Here is a 24,369-nt window from a genome sequence, read left to right as displayed (position 1 = left end):
TTATTTCACTTGCCTGTGGAGACAAATCGGCAAATATATTGCTGCGAGAGATGTCAGAGAGCTTACTGCCTATGTTTTCTTCTAAGATGCTTATGGTTTTACGGCTTATATGTAAGTCTTTTTTCAATTTTGAGTTTATTTTTGTGAGTGGTATAAATTGGTGGTTTCATTTTTTTTTCAGGTAGCTGTCCAATTTTTCCAACTCCATTTGTTGAAGAGGCTGTCTTTACTCCAATGTATGCTCTTACCTCCTTTGTCAAATATCAGTTGACAATAAAAGTGTGGGTTTATTTCTGCTTCTCAGTTCTGTTCCATTGATCTATATGTCTGTTCTTATGCCAGTACCAGGCTGTTTTGAGTACAATGGCCTTGTAGTATAACTTCATATCCAGAAGTGTGATACCTCCCACTTTATTCTTCCTTTTCAAGATTGCTGAGGCTATTCATGTTCTCTTTTGGTTCCATATAAATTTTTGCAATATGTGCACTGTTCACAGTGGCCAAGACATGGAAACAACCAAAAAGCCCTTCAATAGAAGACTGAATAAAGAAGATGTGGCACATATACACTATGGAATACTACTCAGCCATAAGAAATGATGACATCAGATCATTTACAGCAAAATGGTGGGATCTTGATAACATTATACGGAGTGAAATAAGTAAATCAGAAAAAAACAAGAACTGCATGATTCCATACATTGGTGGAATATAAAAACGAGACTAAGAGACATGGACAAGAGTGTGGTGGTTACCAGGGGTGGGGGGAGGGAGGACATGGGAGGGAGGGAGGGAGGGAGAGAGTTAGGGGGAGGGGGAGGGGCACAGAGAACTAGATAGAGGGAGGCGGAGGACAATCTGACTTTGGGCGAGGGGTATGCAACATAATTTAATGACAAAATAACCTAAACATGTTTTCTTTGAATATATGTACCCTGATTTATTAATGTCATCCCATTATCATTAATAAAATTTATTAAAAAAAAATTTTGCAATATGTGTGTTCTATATCATTGAAGTAAGTCATTGGTATTTTAATTGGTATTGCATTGAATTTATAAATTGCTTTGGGTAATATAGACATTTTAATGATGTTTATTATTCCTAACCATGAGCACGGTATATGCTTCCACTTGTTTGTATCTTCCCTGATTTCTTTTATCAATGTTTTATAATTTTCCAAGTACAAGTTTTTAGTCTCCCTGGTTAAATTTATTCCTAGGTACTTTATTTTTTTTGGTAGCAATGGTAAAGGGGATTGATTCCTTAATTTCTCTTTCTGACAGTTCATTGTTAGTGTATAAAAATTCCTCTGATTTCTGAGTATTAATTTTATATCCTGCCACCTTGCTGAATTCATTTATTAGGTCTAGTAGTTTTTTTTACTGCGACTATAGGATTTTCTATATACAATATCATATCATCTGCAAATAATGATAGTTTTACTTCTTCTTTTCCAATTTGGATACCTTTTATTTTTTTTTCTTGTCTCATTGCTGTAGCTAGGACTTCCATAAATAAGAGTGATAAAAGGGGGCACCCCTGCCTTGTTCCTGATCTTAAGGGGATTGCTTTTAATTTTTGCCCATTGAGTATGATGTTGGCTGTGGGTTTGTCATAGATGGCCTTTATCATGTTGAGGTATGTTCCCTGTATTCTCACTTTACTGAGAGTTTTGATCATGAATGGGTGCTGGATTTTATCAAATGCTTTTTCTGCATCTATTGAAATTATCATGTGGTTTTTCTCCTTCCTTTTGTTTATGTGATAAATCACATTGATTGATTTACGAATATTGTACCAGCCTTCCCTCCTAAGAATAAACCAACTTGATCATGGTGTATGATTTTTTTCATATATTGCTGGATCGAGTTTGCTAGTATTTTGTTGAGGATTTTAGCATCTAAATTCATCAGGGATATTGGCCTATAATTTTCTTTTTTTGTGTTGTCTTTGCCTGGTTTTGGAATCAGAATTATGCTTGCCTTATAAAAGGAGCTTGGAAGTCTCCCTTCCTCTTAAATTTTTTGAAAGAGCTTGAGAGGATAGGAGTTAGTTCTTCTTTGAATATTTGGTAGAATTCAGTTGTGAAGCCATCAGGCCCCAAACTTTTCTTTTTTGGAAGTTTTTTGATAACTGTTTCAATCTCCTTTGTTGTAATTGGTCTGTTTAGGTGTTCTGGTTCTTCCAGATTAATTTTTGGAAGATTATATGTTTCAAGGAATTTTTCCATTTCATCAAGGTTGTCTAGTTTTTTGGCGTACAGTTCTTCATAGTACTTTCTTACAATATTTTGTATTTCTGTTGTGTCAGTTGTTATTTCCGACTCTTGTTTCTAATTTTATTTATTTGAGTCCTCTCTCTTTTTTTCTTGGTGAGTCTGGTTAAAGGTTCATCGATCTTGTTTACCTTTTCAAAGAACCAGCTCCTGGTTTCATTGATCCTCTGTATTGTTTCTTTAGCCTCTATGTCATTTATTTCTGCTCTGATCTTTATTATTTCCTTCCTTCTACTACCTCTGGGCTTTACTTGCTGTTCTTTTTCTAGTTCTTTTAGATGTAGGGTCAAGTTGTTTATTTGAGCTTTTTCTAGCTTCTTAAGGTATGCCTGTAATGCTATGCACTTCCCTCTCAGGACCGGTTTTGCTGTGTCCAATAAATTTTGAATTTATGCATGCTCATTATCGTTCATTTCTAGAATTTTTTAAAATGTTTTCTTTGATCTCATTGTTTACCCATTCATTATTTAATAACATGCTATTTAGTTTCCAAGTGTTTGAGTATTTTTTAGTTTTACTGTTGTGGTTGATTTCTAGTTTCATGCCATTGTGATCGGAGAGAGTGCTCGATATGATTTCAATCTTCTTAAATTTGCTGAGACTGCTTTTGTGCCCTAACATATGGTCTATTCTAGAGAATTTACCATGAGCACTTGAAAAGAATGTATATTCTGCTGCTTTAGGGTGAAAGGTTCTGATATCTATTAAATCGAGTTGATCTATTATGTCCTTTAAATCTGTTTCTTTGTTAATTTTCTTTCTTGAGGGTCTGTCTAGTGATGTTAGTGGGGTATTGAAATCTCCTACTATTATAGTATTGCTGTTGATCTTGCCCTTTAAATCCATCAAAGTCTGCTTTATATATTTAGGTGCTCCTATATTAGGTGCGCAAATATTTATAACGGTTATATCTTCCTGTCGGTTTGCTCCCTTTATCATTATGTAGTGACCTTCTTTATCTCTTACTATAGTCTTTGTTTTAAAGTCCATTTTCTCTGATATAAGTATTGCTACCCCACCCAGCTTTTTTTTCATTTCCATTTGCGTGAAATATTTGTTTCCATCCTTTTATCTTCAGTCTATGTGCATCTTTTGTTTTAAGGTGTGTCTCTTGTAGACAGCATATGTATGGGTGCTGTTTTCTTATCCATGCAGCTACCCTATGTCTTTTGATCGGATTATTTAATCCATTTACATTTACATTTAAGGTTAGTATTGATATATAATTGTTTATTGCCATTTTATTTTTTAAAACTGTATTCTTCTTTTGTTATATTCTTTTTCTCTTTGATCTGTTAACAACAGGCCCCTTAGCATTTCTTGCAGCATTAATTTGGTTGTAGTGAATTCCTTGAGTTTTTCTTTTTGTCTGGAAAGCTTTTTATTTCTCCTTCAATTTTAAATGATAGTCTTGCTGGATAGAGTAGTCTTGGGTGTAGGCTCTTGTTCTGCATTACTTTAAAAATTTCTTGCCATTCCCTTCTGGCCTCAAGTGTTTCTGTTGAGAAGTCAGAAGTCATCCTTATGGGGGCTCCTTTGTAGGTGATAGTCTTTTTTTCTCTAGCAGCTTTTAATATTTTCTCTGTAACACTTAGCTTTGGTATTTTAATTATAATGTATCTTGGTGTTGATTTCTTTGGGTTTCTCTTTAATGGAGTTCTCTGTGCTTCTTGAACTTGTGAGATGTTTTCCTGCCTTAATTGAGGAAAGTTTTCAGCTATAATATGCTTGAACAAAGTCTCTATCCCTTGTTCTTTCTCTTCCTCTTCAGGAACCCCTATGATGCAGATGTTATTTCTCTTCATGTTGTCGCAGAGCTCTCTTAGAGTTTCCTCAGACTTTTTGAGTCTCTTTTCTTCTTTCTGCTCTGCTTCCGTGCCTTTATTTATCTTGTCCTCTAACTTGCTGATTTGATTCTCAGCTTCATTCATCCTGCTTTTAATTCCTTCCATTGTGTTCTTCATTTCTGATATTGTACTTGTCATTTCTGACTGATTCTTTTTTATTATTTCAATGTCCTTTTTCATATTTGTTAGCTCTTTATTTAGGTGTTCGTAATGACCATCTATTGTTGTTCTAATATCTTTGAGCATCCTAACAATCGTTATTTTAAACTCTGCATCTGGTAATTTGGTTATATCTGACTCATTCAGGTCTTTTTCTAACAATTTCTCTTGATTCATTTGTGTTGCATTTCTTTGCCTCCTCATTTTCTCTGTGTAAAGGAAGGTTTTGGCCACTGGAGTCCAATGGGTGTGGCCTGTGTTCCCTAGGTATAGTCTGTTTGCAGGCCCATCACCTCCTCTGCTGTTGCTGCCTAGGGCATTTGGGTATGGGCGTTGCCAGTGCATGCCCACTGGGACTGTTGCTGTGTTTTCTGCCTCTCCTTCACGGGAGTTGCTATGATCACATGATCGGGTGTACAAGCCTTGGTGTCCTTGGCCTTTGCCCCGCCCCTGTGGGTGGTGTTATGCTCGGCCCTGAGGGCAGTGGCAAGCACCTTTGCTCAGCTGCGAGTCTCCTCCTGTTTCTGAGCTTTTGCCCTGCTCTTGCAGGAGGAGCTCGCTCGTGGGACAGCTGCAAGCCTTGGCTCCACAGGCCAGGTGGGACTGCATGCCCACGTTCAGTAGTGGGACTCCGTGTGTTCTGGACTTTTGGCTCCACCCCTGCGGGAGGAGTCGGATCCCAAGTCAAGCCACAAGCCTTGGTTTCGTGGGCGGGGCAAGGCTGTGCTCCTGTGCCCTTGCTCAAGGGCTGGTCTCCACCCCTTCTGGGGTTCCCGCCCTTCTCCTGCAGGCTGGATTACAGGCTGCCTGCAGCTGGGCTAGACCAATTTTGCACGCCCCCTCCTCCCCAGCCGGGCAAGCCTAAGCTCACACCTGGGCCCAGTGGTGGCCAGCTGGCTTCCGTCCTTGCATACAGAATCGCGTTTCCATGTCCTGCTGCCACCGCCCTCCGGCGAGCCCTCAGCTGTGTGGGTGCAGGTGCTCCAGCTCAGACCCTAAGACTCACAACTATAGTCCCGAAAGCTCCTCCTTCTAAGTGACTGAGTGCTGCGGGAGACCTTGTTTGGCTGGTGTCCTGCTTCCCTTTGCAGGTATTGCTGTTTCCAGGAGAAATATTCACTTCAGATTTGGAGAGTGACTTGTCCCAGGGGTTAGGGTGGCTGTCTCCCAAAATGTTTCTCTCTGTGCCTCCTAGATTACACTCTCTTCCTGCTACTCTGGTGCTGTCCTCTCTCCTCGTCCCTCGGAGCCCTGGGTGAGTGGTTGTGAGAGAGGTGTTCTGCGCGGTCCTTTTAAGAAGAATCCTGGATCTGAGAAGTCAGTCTCTTTCTCAGAAACAGTATCCTGACTTGTTTCCAGTTAAATACTGTCCATATGCCTCTTCTAGGCTCTGGGGCTGCAGGCTGGGGCTTTGTTTCTGGTGCTCAGGACCCTCCCCTCTCTGATAAACTCACTTCCCGGCACTCAAGTTTCTCCTGGCTGCCATTCGCTCTGGGGAGCTGGGCAGCCCTCTCCGCATTTCTGCTTTTCCTACCAGTCTCGGTGTGGCTTCTTCTGTGTTCCTCGGTTGAGGAGTCCTCTTAGTTTAGTCCAAAGTTGATTTTTCCAGTTAACAGTTCTTAAAATTAGTTTGTAATCCACTTTGGTTATGGGAGGTGGATGTTAGTACGTCCACCTACTTCAGCGCCATCTTGTCTCCAAGCCCGGGGTTTTGAACCAGTGACCTCAGCATTTCAAGTCATCACTTTATCCACTGCACTATCACAGGTCAGGCTGTGATCTCCTTTTTTAGGTTATTGCTGGTCCCTGACATTAAAATTGGTGTTCTCCACCAGTGCCTGACCCTAGGCCCTGTGTGTCATTTTGACCCCTGTGAAACTCTGGATGCAGTCAGTCTACAAACTCTTCCAAGACTCAGGTTCCCTGTGTATCAGCCTCCATCTTCATGTGCACGATCTTCTTGCAAGGTTGCCTGCCTCTTTCCCCCTCCATGCATCTCTGCTCAGCTCCACCCTCCCTCTCCTGTCCTCAGAGGCAGGGGTCTGCTCCTCCTGCATGGCTGCTTCTCTCAGCCATTGTTTGTCAATTTCCAATCCAGATGAAAGAAACAAATCAAGCCCCATAGATTCACTCTTTCTCAGTTCTCATCTCCATAGGAGCAATATTTCCAGCTGCTCTGTCCCATTACCTCTGACTCTTTCCTGGAAACAAAAAAGATAGTTTAGAGCGGTGGTTCTCAACCGTTCTAATGCCGTGACCCCGCAATACAGTTCCTCATGTTGCAGTGACCCCAAACCAAAAAATAATTTTGGTGGCTACTTCATAACTGTAATTTTGCTACAGTTATGATTCAGAATGTAAATACCTGATATGCATTATGTATTCTCATTGCTACAAATCAAACATAATTTAAACATAGTGATTAATCGCAAAAACAATAATTATATATTGAGAAATATTTATTACTAATGGACCTCCTTACCTAGTGTATTGGGGCTACCATTCCATAAATAGACTTCTATAGGAGGCAGATCTTTTACACTGCAGAATCCGCACAGCAGATTCCTCAGTGTGAGGCCTCTTTCAGTCTATTGGGGGTGGCGGATTCCACCTTTGGAATTTTTCTGCTCTAGGAAAAGTTCCAGCATGGAAAAAATTAAGCAACATGCTCTATATTTGAGTGGAATCTGCGGCGGCCTCCCATTGACTTGAATAGGAGAGGAAGAAATGTGTCGGAAACTGTCATGTCTCCACCTCTTATTGAAATCAAAAGGAGGCTGCGGCGGATTGTGTGGTAACCCGAGATTCTCGGGAGCTCTCTTCCACAAAATCCACCGCACTCCCAATGAAATCAATAGGAGGCAGATTCAATGCCGGAAATCGCTGATTTCAACAGTTTCCTCATTCAGAATATGGGAAAATAGTGGGAGATATGGGAGATAATTATTCATTGGGGAACAGTGTGAACTACATCTTATAGTGGTCTCTTATAGTATAAGACTGATGTAGTTCACACTGTGTAAATGTATGGTGCTTTGTGTAAGTGTAAGCTGCTTTGTGTACTGTGTAATGATTACACACAAAGCACCTTACACTTACACAGTATTGTGTGTATGGTGTGTGTACTGTTTTTACATTATTAACCTTTTTTACACCAGAAGGCTGTCTCGCAGGCTCTCTTGGCTCTCCGCCTCTTGCCTCTCTGCCTCCTAGGCTTCTGTCCTCCACTGATGACGTCAGCAAGCGCTGGACACACGTAATGCACTGCAATGGATGAGCAGCCATGCTGCTATGGACTGTGCAGCGTTCCTCCCGCTTCCCCTGCCCCTTAGGCCCCACATGGATGATGCAATCATGTCTGCGCATGACCGCAGGCATTCAGTTTGGAACGCACATCCATAATGGCGTGTGTTCAAGCTGAATAGTACTGCTGCAGATGGTAGCGTGGCTTCTCAGCAGCTAAAGCCATCGGAAATATATATTTTCCGATGGCTTTAGGTGACCCCTGTGTTTTGGTGGTTAGACCCCCGCCTGGGTCGCGACCCACAGGTTGAGAACCGCTGGTTTAGAGGTTTTGATCAATGGTGTTATTTTAATTGAGAAACAGTCTCCATTTGTTTGAAATGTTCAAATAATTATTGAGGTTTACTATGAACTTGGTACCTGATAAGCATTATCCTATTCAATTCTTACCACCATCTAATTGAGGATGAAAAAATTGTCATCAAGAGAGATCCAGCTGCCAAAGATGCTATACCTGTTAAACGGTAGAGTCAGAATTTGAACTTAATTAAGCATTCTGAACTGAGGGATCACACTGAATACTATTTCCTAACCTTTAGCAGCAATGCTTTTTAAATTTTCTTCCTTTCTCTTCACCCCATGCCCAGATCATTGTTATCTACTAACTTTAAGGGGAATTTGCCACCTTACTCCATGATGTTAACCCAAAGCCACCTCTCTACCTTCTCTTCTGCCATCACCCTGGGGTACCTCCTATGTTCATTGCTCAGACAACTCTTCTAATACCCTATGTCAGTTTTGGGATATTTGTGGCTGCAAGAATCTAAACACCCAACCCAGGCTGGCTTAAGTAATAGGGATATTGACTTTACATGATAGGAATTGTTTAGATCAGCCTTTAGAACTCCCAGATTGAGCAGCTTGACAATGCCATCAAGGAACCAAGGATCAAACCTCTTCCCATCACCCCACTCTGAAAATTTAATTCAAGGTTGGCTCAAGAGTTGAGGGTGGCTGCTAGAAACAACTGTCACCAGTGGTAGGATTCAAATAATTTGACAACTGGTTCTTTGCCTTAATGACCACTTTAAGTATAAAAAAACTATACTGATAAGTATTTTATTATTTCATGTATTTAATACTTAAATAAGAACAATAAAAGAGGTACACAAAACTAGATTATGTTATGAGTTTTAAAATATTAATAAAAAAATTTTAAAACTACCTGACAAAAAACAATAAAACTGTCATTTAAAGTATTTCCATATTGCTCCTTTTTTAATTCTTTTTTATAAATAAATTTTTATTAATGTTACTGGTGTGACATCAATAAATCAGGGTACATATATTCAAAGAAAACATGTCCAGGTTATCTTGTCATTCAATTATGTTGCATATCAATCACCCAAACTCAGATTGTCCTCCGTCACCCTCTATCTAGTTTTCTTTGTGACCCTCCCCCTCTCCCTCCCCCTCTCCCTCCTTCCCTCCTGCGCCCCCTCTCCCCCCACCCCCAGTAACCACCACACACTTGTCCATGTCTCTTAATCTCATTTTTATGTCCCAACAATGTATGGAATCATGTAGTTCTTGGATTTTTTCTGATTTACTGATTTCACTCCATATAATGTTTCAAGGATCCCATCATTTTGTTGTAAATAATCTGATGTCATCATTTCTTATGGCTGACTAGTATTCCATCGTGTATATGTGCCACATCTTCCTTATCCAGTCATCTATTGAAGGGTTTTTTGGTTGTTTCCATGTCTTGGCCACTGTGAACAATGCTGCAAAGAACATGGGGCTACATGTTTCTTTATATATCAATGTTTCTAGTTTTGGGGGTATATACCCAGTAGAGGGATTGCTGGGTCATATAGTAGTTCTATTTTCAGTTTTTTGAGGAACCACCATACTTTCATCCATAATGGTTGTAGTACTTTATATTCCCACCAACAGTGAATGAGGGTTCCTTTTTCTCCACAGCCTCTCCAACATTTGCTATTACCTGTATTGTTGATAATAGCTAATCTAACAGGTGTGAGGTGGTATCTCATTGTAGTTTTGATTTGCATTTCTCTAATAACTAATAAAGATGAGCACCTTTTCATATATCTGTTGGCCATTTGTATTTCTTCCTGGGAGAAGTGTCTGTTCATGTCCTCTTCCCATTTTTTTATTGGATTGTTTGTTTGTTTGTTGTTGAGTTTTATGAGTTCTTTGTATATTTTGGATAATAGGCCCTTATCTGAGCTGTTGTTTAAAAACTCATTTCCCATTTAGTTGGCTGTCTGTTTATTTTATTGTCAGTTTCTCTTGCTGAGAAAAAATTTTTTAGTCTGATGTAGTCCCATTCATTTTTTTTTGCTTTCACTTCTCTTGCCTTTGGAGTCAAATTCATAAAATGCTCTTTAAAGCCAAGGTCCATGAGTTTAGAATCTATGTCTTTCTCTATGTACTTTATTGTTTCAGGTCTTATATTTAGGTCTTTGAGCCATTTTTAATTAATTTTAGTACAAGGGGACAAACTGTAGTCGTTTCATTCTTTTGCGTGTAGCTTTTCAGTTTTCCCAGCACCATTTGTTGAAGAGGCTTTCTTTTCTCCATTGTGTGTTCTTGGCCCCTTTATCTAAAATTATTTGACCATATATATGTGGTTTTATTTCTGGGCTTTCTATTCTGTTCCATTGGTCTGAGTGTCTATTTTTCTGCCAATACCATGCTGTTTTGATTGTCGTGGCCCTATAATATAGTTTGATGTCAGGTATTGTAATGCCCCAGCTTCATTCTTTTTTCTTAGGATTGATTTGGCTATTTGGGGTTTTTATAGTTCCATATAAATCTGATGATTTTTTGTTCCATTTTTTTAAAAAATGTCATAGGAATTTTTATGGGAATTGCATTAAATTTATAAATTGCTTTGGGAAATATGGCCATTTTGATTATATTTATTCTTCCTATCCAAGAACAAGGAATATTTTTCCATCTCATTGTATCTTTTTCAATTTCCTTTAACAATGCTTTGTAGTTTTCATTATATAGGTCCTTTACATTCTTTGTTATGTTTATTCCTAGGTATTTTATTTTTTTGTTGCAATTGTGAAGGGGATTCTTTTTTTGAGTTCTTTTTCTAATATTTCATTGTTGGCATATAGAAAGGCTATGAACTTTTGTATGTTAATTTTGTATCCTGCGACCTTACTGTATTGGTTTATTTTTTCTAGTAATCTTTTTGTGGACTCTTTGGGGATTTCAATGTACAGGATCATATCATCTGCAAAAAGTGATAACTTTACTTCTTCTTTTCCGATATGGATGCCTTTAACTTCTTTCTCTTGTCTGATTGCTCTGGCTAGAACCTCTGGTACCACATTAAATAAGAGTAGAGAGAGTGGACAACCCTGTCTTGTTCCTGATTTAAGGTAGAAAGTCCTCAGTTTTATGCCATTTATTATGATGTTGGCTGATGGTTTATCATATATAGCCTTTATCATGTTGAGATATTTTCCTTCTATACCCATTTTGTTGAGTGTCTTAAACATAAAGTTGTGTTGTATTTTATCGAAAGCCTTTTCTGCGTCTATTGATAAGATCATGTGGTTTTTGTTCTTTGCTTAGTTGATATGGTGAATTACGTTAACCGTTTTACGTATGTTGAACCATCCTTGAGATTCTGGGATGAATCCCACTGGATCATAATGTATTATTTTTTTAATATGCTGTTGTATTTCATCTGCCAGTAGTTTGTTTAGTATTTTAGCATCTGTATTCATTAGAGATATTGGTCTGTAGTTTTCTTTTTTTGTGCCGTCCTTGCCAGGTTTCAGTATGACGGTAATGTTGGCCTCATAAAGTGTGCTTGGAAGTATTGCTTCTTCTTCAATTTTTTGGAAGACTTTGAGTAGAATAGGAACCAAGTCTTCTTTGAATGTTTGATAGAATTCACTAGTATAACCGTCTGGTCCTGGACTTTTATTTTTGGGGAGGTTTTTAATAGTTTTTTCTATTTCCTCCCTGCTAATTGGTCTGTTTAGGCTTTCTGCTTCTTCATGACTCAGTCTAGGAATTTATCCATTTCTTCTAGATTGTTGAATTTGGTGGTATATAGTTTTTCTTAGTATTCTATAATAATTCTTTGTATATCTATGATGTCTGTGGTGATTTCTCCTCTTCCATTTTGGATTTTGCTTATATGAGTCCTTTCTCTTTTTTCCTTGGTGAGTCTTGCCAAGGGTTTGTCAATTTTGTGATCTTTTCAAAGAACCAGCTCCTTGTTTTATTAATTTTTTTCTATAGTTTTTCTGTTCTCTATTTCATTTATTTTTGCTCTGATTTTTATTATTTCCTTTCTTCGGCTGGTTTTGGGTTGTCTTTGTTCTTCTTTTTCTAGTTCCTTAAGGTATAAAGTTAAGTGGTTCACTTGGGCTCTCTCTTGTTTTATTCATATAGGCCTGAAGTGATATGAACTTCCCTCTTATTACTGCTTTTGCTGCATCCCATAGATTCTGATATGTCGTATTGTCATTTTCATTTGTCTGTATATATCTTTTGATCTCTGCGCTTATTTCTTCTTTGACCCATTCACTTTTTAAAAGTATGTTGTTTAGTTTCCACACTTTGGTGGGTTTTTTTCTTCTTTTTTGCAGTTGAATTCTAGTTTCAAGGCTTTATGATCAGAAAATATGCTTGGTACAATTTCAATTTTTATGAATTTGCTCATGTTATTTTTGTGGCCCAACATATGGTCAATTCTTGAGAATGTTCCATGTACACTGGAGAAAAATGTATACTCTGTCGCTTTGGGATGAAGTGTCCTGTAGATGTCTAGCATATCCAAGTGCTCTAGTGTTTTGTTTAAGGCCAATATATCTTTATTGATTCTCTGTTTGGATGACCGATCTAAAGCCGTCAGCAGTGTATTGAGGTCTCCAAGTATGACTGTATTTTTGTCACTTTTTGTTTTTAGGTCAATATGTAGCTATCTTATATATTTTGGTGCTCCTTGGTTTGGTGCATATATATTAAGGATTTTTATTTCTTCTTGATTCAGTGTCCCCTTAATCATTATGAAATGACCATTTTTGTCTCTGAGTACTTTTTCTGTCTTGTAGTCAGCATTATTAGATATGAGTATTGCTACACCTGTTTGGTTTTTTTTGGATTTTATTTGCTTGGAGTATTGTTTTCCAATCTTTCATTTTGAATTTGCTTTTATCCTTGTTGCTTAGATGTGTTTCTTGTAGGCAGCATACAGTTGGATTTTCTTTTTTAATCCATTCTGCTACTCTGTGTCTTTTTATTGGTGAGTTTAATCCATTTACATTTAGTGTAATTATTGACACTTGTGGGTGTCCTATTGCCATTTTATAAATTGCTTTCTGTTAGTTTTGTATCTTGTTTGATTCTTCTCTTTTGTTTTTCTATCATTTGTTTTCATTTGCTTGTATTCCATACTTCTTTCCTTTGTTGCTACCTTTTTAAAGTCATGTGCTTCTGTGGTGGTTTTTTCAAGGGTGGTTACCATTAAGTAATGAAAAGGGTACCTACCATATTTATTGTAGTACCTTATCTTATGAGTGTTTCTGCACATCTTCATCCTTTGCTCTGTCCTCTCCCTCTTTTTTTTGTTGTTGTCGTTAAAAGTTTAAATTTGGTTTTATTGTGTTCTTGGTGGAGCTTTTACTTGTGGTTTTGTTTTGTTTTTTTCTTTGAATCTGGTTGGAAAACCCCCTTTAGTATTTCCTGATGATAAATTCCCTCATCTTTTTTCTATCTGTGAATGTTTTTATTTCTCCTTCGTATTTGAAGGAAAGCTTTGATGGGTATAGTATTCTTGGCTGAAAGTTCCTCTCTTTCAGGACTTTAAATATTGGGGTCCACTCTCTTCTAGCTTGTAGAGTTTCTGCTGAGAAATCTGATGATAATCTAATAGGCCTTCCTTTATATGTTGCATTCTTCTTTTCCCTGGCTGCCTTGAGAATTTTTTCTTTGTCTTTGGTTTGTGCCATTTTCATTATGATGTGCCTTGGAGTAGGTTTGTTGTGGTTAAGAAAACTCGGTGTTCTGTCTGCTTCTTGAATTTGAGGCTTTAGTTCTTTCCAAAGGCTTGGGAAGTTCTCATCTATTATTTGTTTGAATATATTCTCTATTCCATTTTCTCTCTCTTCTCCCTCTGATATACCTATTATTCTTATGTTATTCTTTTTGATGGAGTCAGACAATTCCTGTAGGGCTTTCTCATTTTTTTTAGTTTTTGAGACTCTCTCTTCTTCTTTTTGTTGTGCCTGAAGTTGCTAGTCTTCTATGTCACTAATACTACCTTCTATCTGGCCCGTTCTATTAGCTAAGCTTGTTACCTTGTTTTTCAGTTATGAATTGAGTTTTTCATCTCTTTTTTTTTGTTTTTATAGTTTCAATTTCTTTGGTAGTATATTCTTTGTGTTCGTTGAGTTATTTTCTGAGCTCCCTAAATTGCCTTTCTGTGTTTTCTTGTATATCTCTGAGTATTTTTAGGATTTCTATTTTAAATTCTCTGTCATTTAGCTCCAAGGTTTCCAATATATTAAATTTTTTCTCCATAGATTTTTCCACATCTATTTGTGCTACTTCTCTATCTTTTATATCCATGATATTCGATTTCCTTTTTCTTAATGGCATCTTAGGGTGGTCTTGTTGATAGCAGTAATGAGAATTAATAAAGAATAAAAAGAAAAAAAATGGAAAAAAATTTGGAAAAAAAACCCACCAAAAAACACCAATAATAATTTATTATCCCCCCCCCTTTTCTTTCTTCTCTTCCCTTCCTCTCCCCTCCTCCTTAGGAAAATATCGTGATGAACTGTGAATTGTATTATGCTCAATGGAACAAAAACTGCCTATAACAGAGGGCCTGAGTTGGGGGGAAGTGTTCAAGGGGCAAAAAAGGAAGTAGGGACCCACTTAATGCAAAAAAAGAAAAAATTTAGGTTAAGTATAAAATGATTTGCTTGTAAGTGATGGTCAACTAAGAGATATAATGAGAGGGATAAGAGGGCAACAGGAAAAACGAAAAAAAAATAACTATTTTCTTAAGTGGAGCAAAAACTAAATAGAATGGAGATCCTGGTTTGGGAGGAATGCTAGTGAGTTAAAAATGAAGTAAAAATCACCCAAAATGCCACAAAAAAATGAGTCCCAAATTAAATAATTTGTTTGTGATTGAGGATTGAATGAGAGGAAAAGTAAAAGGAGAAAAGAAGAAACTAATAGAGAGGGAGAAATAAGAAAAAGGGGAAAAGGAAAAGAAGAAAAAAGAAAAAAAACAAAAAAGAGAGAGAGAGAGTTAAGGGTTTTGGAATATAACCCTCCTGGAGAGTAAGGAAGAAGAAAAGAAATAAAATGTAACACTTATGGGTAGTGTAGTTCAAGAAGAGGGAAGAATAAGACGGGCAGAGAATAAAAGGACCAAGGTGGAGGAAATAGAAATAATAATAATAAAGGCAAGAAGATGAAAGAAACAAAAAAATAGTGATTTTGAGAGGTTAACTTCTTCTTCCTTTTTCTTTCCTCTCCCTCTTCCTGGTCGGTGACTCTGTACCCCAGGCTCTGCCCCTGTGGCATGCTTAGGTAGAGATTTGCAGTTGATAAGGCTCTACGGCGATGTCATATATTAGGCTTTAGTCTTGTTGGTAGTCAAGGCTTATTAGTGTTTGCAGGTTCCGACAAAGAGAGAGTCTGTTTTCCCAGAGCCTATCTCCTAGTCTCTCCTTCCTGAATTAGCAGCCTAATGATCCAGCTATGAGGCTGCCGCTGCCTCTGTGTGGGGAGTAAGAGGCTCAGAGAGCTGGCAAATCCCCACTCTATCCCCACTCAATGCAGGGCTCTGGGTAAGGCTCTGGAAGTCAGGGCTGCCAGCATAATCAGGTGGGGCTGGGAGCCAATTGCTCTCAAGGTGACTTTCTATGAGTCTCCAGGCCTGTTCGGCACACCTAGCACTCTGTGGGACCACTCTCCCCAGGCTTTCCGTACTTTGTAACCTGTTTTGGCTCGGAAGAAGATGCCCTAGTCACTGCCTGCAGTACAGGAGGTCTTAACATCTGCCAAGTCCCTCTTTTTAGCGTATATCCCTGAATATGAAAGCTCTGCCAGTCAGAAGTTGCTCCCACCCCTTTAGCAAGAGTCACTAGAAAATATCACGCCTCTTGTCTTAGATTGCTGAACTGAGAGAGATCTTGTCAGTTAGAGCCACATATGTCAGTTGGGAGGTGAGCAGACTGTGTGTTAAGCTAATTTCAGCAATTGGATCCACCGATCTACTCCAGAAAGGACTGCAAGCTGCCCGTGCCCCTCCCCCAATGCTTGACTGTTAGCTTGAATGGCTGGATGCGGCACCCCGCCCGCCTAGAGAAGCTTGGGTGTAGGGAAGTTCGCTTTGGCACATTCCCCGCGCGCCACTGGCAGCTGCTGCTTGCAGCGCCCAGGCGTTTGCTCGCGTGGGCTGATTCACCACAGGCACACTCTTTCCTCAGCTTGAACAAACCTCCATGCCACAGCCTAGCTTCCTCCACACCCTTAGCCCCCCCCCCCCCCGACTCTCAGTTCCAAGTAAAACAAAGTAGCCTTTGCTCAGATTAGTGAGGAAGGCAGAATGTTCCTCTGTCCGACTTATTTCCTTCAGGGTTGATTATATATTTAGTCAAATTTTTCACTCGATCCTACCTTTGCCTTCAGTGTGTGGAACTCCCAGATGCTCCAAGGATAGATTTTTCTGTCTCTGGTTGATGAACTTGTTGAAATTTTGGGGAGATTTGTCGGTTGCACTCCTCACGGTGCCATTTCTCTCTCCATATTGCTTCTTGATTGGCATCCTCACTTGCAAGTTTTTCACCTGTGGATGGAATGAACATTACTACGGGTGCTTAGAATACACTGCTGTGCAGATGAACATTAAAAAAAGTAAAGAATGTCAATTTGTGATTTCCACATTGGGTAGCTGCCCAGGCGCCCACCTTAGAGAGAACCTTGATCACAAGTGCCATTTTAACAACTGGTTTGCTGAACTCAACAAAAAAATTAGCGAACTGGCTGAATCCCACCACTGAACCACATGCTCCCTGCTGTTGTCCCCATGTGAATGAGGGGTAGGGGTTGGAACTCTCCTCCAATCATGTCTGCTTGGACAAATTTAAGTCATATGCCTATCCATGGACCAATAAAAGGAAAATGCATAGTGATTGGTTTAAACTTAAATCCCTAAATCAATCCCTAACAAAGAAGATGGGATTACCTTAATTGATTTGGATTATTCAGGACCTGGGAGATCACATTTCCTTGCATGGGGAGGGGCAGAATATCTTCTGGGATCAGCTGAGATAGAAAGGGGTATGGCTGCTACAGCTACTAATTTCACAGTTTATCCATTAGGGTCACTGCATACGGTTGTGCAGTTTAGGCAGCATCCAAGGTGGCTCAATGAAAGAGTGAAGGAGTGCTTCTCTGTTCACCACACTGTGCACCCTGGTGCATAGATCTGTGTCTGTCTAGGGGCAGGGGTGCCTCCGTACACCTGCAAACACAGTCAGAGTCTCCTTATGTTCACCAAGCCATGTATCCACACAAGAGAAAACTCTTAGAGGAACTGCCTTTTTCTAATTGGCACAAAGGTACTCATGGTGGGCATGCACAGATTCTTCTTTGGGGAGGGACTGGCTGGTTGTCAGCTGTGAGGAATGCAAGAGGCTGACAGCCTCCCACTATTAGTGCCTTCAGAGTCTGCCTCAGTTTTCAAGGGGAATTCATGCTCTTTTCATGGCCACAAGTTGATGGCTAAGCAGCATGGTGTTTCACGGGCCTCGCCATCTGTACTTAACACAGGGTAGCTCTAATGGGCATTCCTTGTCCTGGAGCTCTTGGTCAGGCCTGCATCATAGTCTGATGGCTCCCTCTAGCCAATCTTACTTCTTCCCCTTTTCCTTTCATTGGTGTTACCCCTTAATAAGCCTTTCGCACTCTTAAAGCCATTTCAGCACCTGCTCCCCAGAGAAGCCAACCTGTACCCTGATAGCTAGCCATGACTCTATCTACACCAGGGGTCCCCAAACTACGGCCCGTGGGCCGCATGCGGCCCCCTGAGGCCATTTATCTGGCCCCCACCGCACTTCCGGAAGGGGCACCTCTTTCATTGGTGGTCAGTGAGAGGAGCATAGTTCCCATTGAAATACTGGTCAGTTTGTTGATTTAAATTTACTTGTTCTTTATTTTAAATATTGTATTTGTTCCCGTTTTGTTTTTTTTACTTTAAAATAAAATATGTGCAGTGTGCATAGGGATTTGTTCAGTTTTTTTATAGTCCAGCCCTCCAGTGGTCTGAAGGACAGTGAACTGGCCCCCTGTGTAAAAAGTTTGGGGACCCCTGGTCTACACCGTCTGTCTCTACACACATATCTTGCACCTCTGGAGAACCTGCCTTTCATCATCTATACTCCACCACTCCTGCTAAAACTGCTTTTTTATATGCCTGTGACCTTCAGTCCTTTGACTCTCCTCATTCTTAGTCTACCAGCCATCCCCTAGTTGCCCTCTTCTAACACCTTGGCCTGGAGCCCTGCTTTAACCAGACTTCTTAGCACCTGATTTCTCCCCAGCCTTAGGTCAATCCCCAGTCCTGGGAAAGCTACAGTAAAATGTCCTGAAAACTGGGTTTAATGAGTTAATGGCAAATCTACATTATCTAACTTTAATTGGGCCCTCAGGGGCTGCTCAGTGATTATTTTAGTAATGTCTGTGGACGCCCACTGCACTGATGCCCAATGTTTTCTTCTCTCTTCACTTCCTAACATTCCTTTCTCCTAATTTCTTCTCAAACCTTGAGGATAAATTTTTAACCTTCTTTTTAAGCAAGTGTATAATCTCTAAACTTTCCCTTAGAGTGGGAATCTGTTGCTTTTACCTGCCCAGATCCATTCATCCTAATTTCCTTGAAGAAATAGCCTCCATCCCTAGTCCCTACAGCTCCAGTGAGCTGACTCCCATCTCCTTCAAAACTGGGTGTGTAACTCGGGCTTGGCTGGCTATTGCACAGTAAATGGATCAGGGATGGGCATGAGGACCAAGCCAGTCCAATGAAACTGTGTCTGAACTGTTCTGGAGGGAAATAACTGTCCTTTGCTTTGGGGGTTGTGAATCTAAAGGAATAAACTGGTGCTTTAAACCCCCATCATAACCCACAAGGGAAGAGCCTGCCTAAGAAAAAGCCTGAAGAGAACAGATCTGTCCCTGATGGCAGGCCAAGAGCTCCTAAATCCAGCTATCTCACAGTCATTACACTGCAGGACTTCAATTATATGATCCAATAAATTCTCTTTTTTTACGGAAGCCAATTTGAATTGTGTTTTTGTACTTGCAACCAACAATCCTGATCTATAAGTTCCTATTAATTTCCAGACTTGTTTATACATTTATTTATTCTGACTTTATTTCTGACAAAGATACCATTTTTGTTTGTTTCATTTTCTCTGTATGCCATAGTTTATTGGGGGACCTTGTTTTATCAATTTATCTTTCTCCACTGACTTCTGTCCAATTGTCCTTATTTCATAACTGGTATTGGCTGAATAAATATTACCAAACTATTTCAAAAGACCCTTCTGAGGGTATAAGAACACGTAGATAGACAGGGGAGAGTCATTCGGAAGATGAAGGAAGAAATCTCCTCAGTGGTTTAATCTCTATCCCTCCATATCCTCTTCTGCATGTTCCTCAAAGATGCTAAAGTCTCAGCTCCACACTCACGCTTTTCCTGGCACTGGGTAAACCCTGTGTTTCCTGAGGAATTGTTCTGTGGCACACAAATGTGAGTAGAATATGAGCTGTATCAGAGAACTTAGGAGGACAGAAGAATTGTATACATCGACAGCCTTTAATTGTGCTCAAAATCACTTTAGTGCTCAGATGTTGGGTTGCTATTCTGTTTGTTTACTTTGTTATTTGTTTCTTAGATCAACATATTTACATGATTTAAAATTAAAACTATGATAAATATAGACATAAAAGTTTTACTCCCTCTCTCCTCCATCTTTTCCTTCAAATTTCCTGAAGTTCTTAATTTATACTCTGTATTCATTTTCTTTTGCTGTGTAGCAAATTACCACAAACTTAGTGACATAAAGCATATTTATTATTTCATAATGTCTGTGAGTCAGAAGTCTGAGCAGGGTGTAACAGAGTGTTTTGTTCAAGTCATTAAAAAGATGAAATCAAGGTGTCAGCCAGGACTATCATTTCTTCTAGAGCTCAGGATCATCTTCCAAGCTCATTCAATTCCTACGGTTGTAGGACTGAAATCCCTATTTTCTTGCAGACTATTGGCACAGGATAGTTCTCAGCTCCTAGAGGCTTCCTTCAGTTCCTAACAACATGGCTTCCTCATATGCAATTCACAACATGGCTTTTTTCTTTCTTCCAAGCCAGTAGGAAGGCATTATATTGACTAATATTCAAGAGGAGATAATACAAGGAATATATATTAGGAAGACAGAATATTAGGAACCATCCTAGAATTCTCTCTACCACAGCTTTCATTGCTGTTAGAGTTTACTTTTTATATAAGCAAAGCAAAAATTCATGTGTGTGTACACACACACAAACACACACACACACACATCTCCTCCCCAGAGAGTGGAATAAAATATATCTTGTTTTTTTCACTTAATAGTATTAATAGTATTTCTGGAGCTTATTTCATAACAGTATCTAGAAATAGTCCTCATTCCTTTTCAACAGCTTGGTACTTCATTTTGTGTTTATACCATATTTTATTCAACCATGCTTTAACTGATGGTCATTTGTGTTATTTTTAGTATTTCTTTTGCTCTCACAAAATAGTGTTGTAACAAAAAGCTTTGTATAGTCTTTACTTTTTTTTTTTTTTTTGGTCAAAGAAATTTTGCTAGATATTGCCAAATCTCCCTCTATAGAAATGATACCTCTTTGCTCCCCTTTCTTTAAGATATCCCAGTACAAATTTAATTTGTGAGTATTGTTTTGTGAGTGAGGATAAGCAACTTACCATAAGTTGACAAGAAATCTGTATTTCTTTTTCTGTGAATTGTTTGTTCATGTTCTTTGCCTATTTTTCAATGAGTGGTTTTACTTCTATCAATTTCTAGAAGTTCTTAGGGAGGTTAGAACTTTTTCTTTCCTGCTTTGTCACCACCTTTTGACTTCTGTTCTTTTTGCTACAAAGAAATTTTTCATATATGCAGTTGAATTTGTCAAATCTCTTATGGCTTCTGAATTTTGAATCCTACAGAGAAAGGGTTTCTGCATTCAATATTTATAAAGGAACCCATCATGTTTCTTTTTTCATGTTCTAGCATAGTTTTATTTTTTACATTTAAATCTTTGATCCACTTAGAGTTCATCTTCTATTGTTTAAGATATTAACCCAGCATCATCTTTTTCAAAAGGCTTCCTACTCAGTAATTTTTCAATCCTCAGGAAAACTGAGGAATTAAAAGTCACCAGAAATCAAAGTTAAAGAAAAACTATTATAAAATGCTTAATTACAGGCTTTCCCAAGGCTCTGATAATGGAAAGGTACACTGTTTAATTATTTGTCCAGGTATGCAATGCCAACTGCCAGACACTTTTACTGACCTGAATTTAAAGAACATTGAAACTATGTGGACTATGGTGAGAGCATGAAGATAAATCAATAATTTGAGTAAGAACTCATGTATTCTTTATGCTGAAGTTGATGAAGCTTCCCCTTCTCAACAAACACTACAAAACTTCAAAAACTTAATATTCTCTTGTTATTTTTTTCCTTTCAAATTCAATTATTTATAAATGTCCTTAGAGTGCTCTGGATTTTGAAATTACATACAGTAAAATTCACTCTTTTTGGTGTACCATCTCTAGGGAGTATAAAACACCTAAATAACCTTTAATGGTTCATTTAGAGTCAATATTAGCACTTCAAGTAAAATGTAAAAGCCTTACAGTCTTGGCCGTTGGCTCCATGGATAGAGCAACAGCTGATGAATGGACTTCCCAGGTTGATTTCCCGTCAGGGCACTCATGAGAAGCAACCATCTACTTCTCTTCCTCTTCCTCTTCCCTTCCTTTCCCTTTTCTCCTCCCACAGCCAGTGGCTCAATTGGTTCCAGCGCCCGGATGCTGAGGATACCTCGGTTGATTCAAGCATGGGCCCCAGACAGAGATTGCTGGGTGGATCCTGTTCAGGACACAAGCACTAGTCTGTCTCTCTTCATCTCCCCTCATTTCACAAAAAAAAAAAAAAAAAAAAAAGCCTAACAATTACTTAAATCTTTTTAGCTTTCCCCCTTTTTTTATGTTGTAGTTGCCATTTTTATTACATCTACATACATCAAAACTCCCAACAATCTTATATTTTGCTATCAACATTCATACCTGTTTTAAAGATTTATGAGGAAAAAATATTCTATTACATTTACCCAAGCAGATGTTTGTTCTTCCTTCATTCCTAGTGTTCCCATTGTCCCTCCTATTTCATTTTTCTCTAATTTGAAGAATTTCCTTTATCATTTATTTTAAAGCAGGTCTGCTGACAATGAATTGCCTTAGTTTTCTTTCTCTGAGGATATCTTTATTTCCCCATAATTCCAGAAAGATGTAGAATTCTTGATTAATAGTTCTTTTCTTGAAGCACTTTGTTTCTTTTTTTATTATTAACTTTAATGGGGTGACATTAATCAATCAGGGTACATAGGTTCAGAGAAAACATCTCCAGGTTATTTTGACATTTGATTATGTTGTATACCCATCACCCAAAGTCATATAGTCTTCTGTCACCTTCTATCTGGTTTTCTTTGTGCCCCTCCCCTCTCCCTACCCCCTCCCTCTCCTCCCCATCCCCGGTAACCACAACACTCTTGACCATGTCTCTGAGTCTCATTTTTATGTCCCACCAATGTATGGAATCATATAGTTCTTAGTTTTTTCTGATTTACTTATTTTGCTCAGTATAATGTTATCAAGGTCCATCCATGTTGTTGTAAATGATCCAATGTCATCATTTCTTATGGCTGAGTAGTATTCCATAGTATATATGTACCAAATCTTCTTTTATCCAGTCTTCTATGGAAGGGCTTTTTGGTTGTTTCCATGTCTTGGACACTGTGAACAATGCTGCAATGAACATGGGACTGCATGTGTCTTTACATACCAGTGTTTTTGAGTTATGTGGGTATATTCCCAGTAGAGGGATTGCTGGGTCATATGGTAGTTCTATTTTTAATTTTTTGAGGAACCACCACTATACTTTCTTCCATAATGATTATACTACTTTACATTCCCACCAACAGTGGATGAGGGTTCCTTTTTCTCCACAGTCTCTCCAACACTTGTTATTACCTGTCTTGTTGATAATAACTAATCTAACAGGTGTACATGGAACATTCTCACTGTAGTTTTGACTTGCATTTCTCTAACAGCTAATGAAGATGAGCATCTTTGCATATATCTGTTGACCATTTGTATTTCTTCCTGGGACAAGTGTCTGTTTATGTCTTCTTCTCGTTTTTTTTAATTGGATTGTTTGCTTGTTTGTTGTTTTTTATGAGTTCTTTGTATATTTTGGATATTAGGCCCTTATCTGTGCTGTTGTTTGAAAATATCATCTCCCATATAGTTGGCTGTCTGTTTGTTTTGTTGTCAGTTTCTTTTGTTGTGCAAAAGCTTCTTAGTCTGATGTGGTCCCATTCATTTATCTTTGCCTTCATTCCCTTGCTTTTGGAATCAAATTTATAAAGTGCTCTTTGTAACTAAGGTCTCTGAGTTTAGTACCTATGTTTTCTTCTATGTAATTTATTGTTTCAGGTCTTGTATTTGGTCTTTGATCCATCTTCAATTAATTTTAGTACAAGGGGACAAACTGTAGTCGAGTTTCATTCTTTTATATGTGGGTTTCCAGTTTTCCCAGCACCATTTGTTGAAGAAGCTGTCTTTTCTCCATTGTGTGTTGTTGGACCCTTTAACAAAAATTATTTGACCATATACATGTGGTTTTATTTCTGAGCTTTCTATTCTCTTCCATTGGTCTGAGTGTCTATTTTTCTGCCAATACCATGCTGTTTTGATTATCATTGCTCAACAATATAATTTGAAGTCAGGTATTGTAATGCCCCCAGCTTCGTTCTTTTTCCTTAGGATTGCTCTGGCTATTCAAGGTTTTTTATAGTTCCATATAAACCTGATGATTTTTTGTTCCATTTCTTTAAAAACTGACATTGGAATTTTGATGGGAATTGCATTAAATTTATATATCGCTTTGGGTAATACAGTCATTTTGACTATATTTATTCTTCCTATCCAATAACCAGGAATATTTTTCCATTTCATCATATCTTTTATAATTTCTCTTAACAATGCTTTGTAGTTTTCATTATATAGGTCCTTTACATTCTTTGTTATGTTTATTCCTAGGTATTTTTTTGTTGTTGTTGTAACCATGAAGGGGATTGTTTTTTTGAGCTCGTTTTCTGATGCTTCATTGGTGGCATATAGAAAGGCAATGGACTTCTGTAAATTAATTTTGTATCCTGTGACCTTACTGTATTGGTTTATTGTTTCTAGTAGTCTTTTTGTGGAGTCTTTGGGGTTTTCTATGTACAGGATCATATCATCTGCAAAAAGTGAAACCTTTACTCCTTCTTTACCAATATGAATGTCTTTTATTTCTTTCTCTTGTCTGATTGCTCTGGCTAGAACTTCCAGCACTACGTTGAATAAGAGTGGAGAGAGATAACCTTATCTTGTTCCTGATTTTAGGAAAAAAGTCCTCAGCTTTATGTCATTTAATATGATGTTAGCTGATGGGTT

At 38.5% G+C, this 24,369-nt stretch overlaps 1 long non-coding RNA gene across 1 annotated transcript in view; it reads right to left on the bottom strand.

Annotated features, from left to right (window-relative positions):
• Positions 1-24,369, bottom strand: part of LOC136379813 (uncharacterized) — an 88,599-nt gene that overhangs the window by 30,945 nt on the left and 33,285 nt on the right. The window contains exon 2 of the long non-coding RNA XR_010746804.1: positions 16,225-16,393. This is a non-coding gene — a long non-coding RNA (uncharacterized lncRNA). The remainder of the gene's footprint in view (positions 1-16,224; positions 16,394-24,369) is intronic.

Source organism: Saccopteryx leptura, chromosome 8, assembly GCF_036850995.1.
Source record: "Saccopteryx leptura isolate mSacLep1 chromosome 8, mSacLep1_pri_phased_curated, whole genome shotgun sequence".
In the NCBI taxonomy this organism is placed as follows: domain Eukaryota; kingdom Metazoa; phylum Chordata; class Mammalia; order Chiroptera; family Emballonuridae; genus Saccopteryx; species Saccopteryx leptura.
This window is presented reverse-complemented; position numbering and strand designations above follow the sequence as displayed.